The sequence below is a fragment of the Melampsora larici-populina genome, assembly GCF_000204055.1.
Source record: "Melampsora larici-populina 98AG31 unplaced genomic scaffold MELLAscaffold_7, whole genome shotgun sequence".
NCBI classification, from domain to species: Eukaryota; Fungi; Basidiomycota; class Pucciniomycetes; order Pucciniales; family Melampsoraceae; genus Melampsora; species Melampsora laricis-populina.
In genome coordinates this window covers 510,585-512,437 of record NW_006768771.1, presented here as the reverse complement: position 1 = coordinate 512,437, position 1,853 = coordinate 510,585, and positions in this window count along the sequence as shown.

Below are 1,853 nucleotides of genomic sequence, written 5' to 3'. Positions count from 1 at the left end.
CAGTCAAATGTACCATATACCATTCCAAGTACTCACCTTGTTGTGTCAGGTTTTGAATCCATTCCCCCGGAGACATCATCTCAGAGTCTGAAAAGGTAACACCCTTTGGAAGTCCATATCTTGGGTTGACAAGGAGTGGAATATGTTTGGATCTCAACATTAACAAATTTAAAACCAGGTCGCGTCCCTCTGCATATTTTGCACGTGAGATTCGGATGGGAAACATCTTGAAAGCTTCCATAAAGACCTCTTCGTCGATGTTGAAGAGGGAGCGAGGCGTGACTCTAGGAGTGTCTTCCGGATCGGTGATCATGTGTGTATCAGGCTCAATCATCGGTTTGTCAGTGGGCAGATCAATGTCCATAGCATTTAAGTCCAATTGGTTCAGGTCGTCCTCAGGCAATTGGATGTCATTGCTCGAAGATGTAAGACATTTGTCCACCGGGTTTGTAATCTGTCCTGTTGAAGGTAATTCGGCAGATTCTTTGGTTGGTGCAGAGTTCTCAAGTGCTGCATTGGTATTGGTAGAGGCCGGTCCCAAGCTACTTGCTGCCTGGGTAGAAGAGCTAGCTCCAGTTGAAACCGTTTGGACAGTGATGTTTGGATCAATGGTCGAGTTGGAGGTGGTATTCGTGATAGGATCAATCCGATGTGTGACTGGTTCAATAGTTTCGGGCGAACAAGAGTTGGAATGAGTTGGACCTGAAGAAGTTCCAACTTGAGTACGTGAAGGAGATTCCGTTGAAGTTGATTTTTCAGTCTCAGTTTGAACCGAATTTTTCTCAGGAGCTGGCTGACTTGATTGTTCATTCGAAGAAGGTCCAAGTTCATTTCGTGGAGGAGATTCCCGTGGAGATTCTTGATTCTGAGTTTGAACCGGATTTTTCTCAGGAACTGGCTGACTTGGTTGTTCATTAGAAGAACTTCCAGCTTCATTACGTAGAGGAGTTTTTTGAGTCTGAGTTTCTACGGGATGTTCATCAGGGACTGGCTTGTTTTGTTGTTCATGCTGAAGAATCGTAGAGTCCAAGTTGTCTCTATCATTTGGTTGGTCCAAGTCATCTTCTTCCTCCTCGGGGTTTTCTTCTTCACCATCATCTCGGACCGGATCAAGTGCAAGATGTGGTCTTTTTTTGGTGGGGACTTGGGAGCCAGCATAGTTCTTGACACCACTAGTCTGACGGTCTGATCGTCGAATGACAGTAGGATCAGGCGTATCATCTTGTGTTAAGTCAATGACAATCACCTTGTCGCTTGGTGGTGGATGAATGCCTTTACGCAGATCTAAGAATGATGTATAAATGTTAGCTAAGGAAATCAGAGTTGATAAATTGTGATCTTCAAAAGACATACTGATAACTCTGGCCTCACATATCGCAGCAGCAGCCTCCATGTGTTTGATTGCATCATCCGGGATGTCAGGGCCAGTCTGCAGCTGACGGAGCACAGGAACCGGATGGGAGCAATTCCGCTCGAACTCAGCCTTGGTCACACGCCGCAATTCCGCTTTGGACAATCCAGATGATTGTAACTGAGAGAGAGGTCCAGGAACCGTAGGAGCTTGTGGAAAGGCCTGATGCGAGGGTGCGGACAATACTTTGGCTGCATCTGGTTTGATTTGGGTATTGGAGTCATCCAAATCTTGGTCTTCGGAGTCGGTGTCCATATCCATCGTGGATGGAGTAGGTGGGCGGTCACCAGGAATAATATCCTCACCAATTTGGGTTAAAACATTGGTATGGGTAAGATCCTCCATTTGATGATGGTTGAATTATTAAGTTGGTTGGTGTTCAACAAAAAAAGTTGATGATGTGAGTGGATGAGTTGAATTTGAAATGAAAAATTGATTGAAT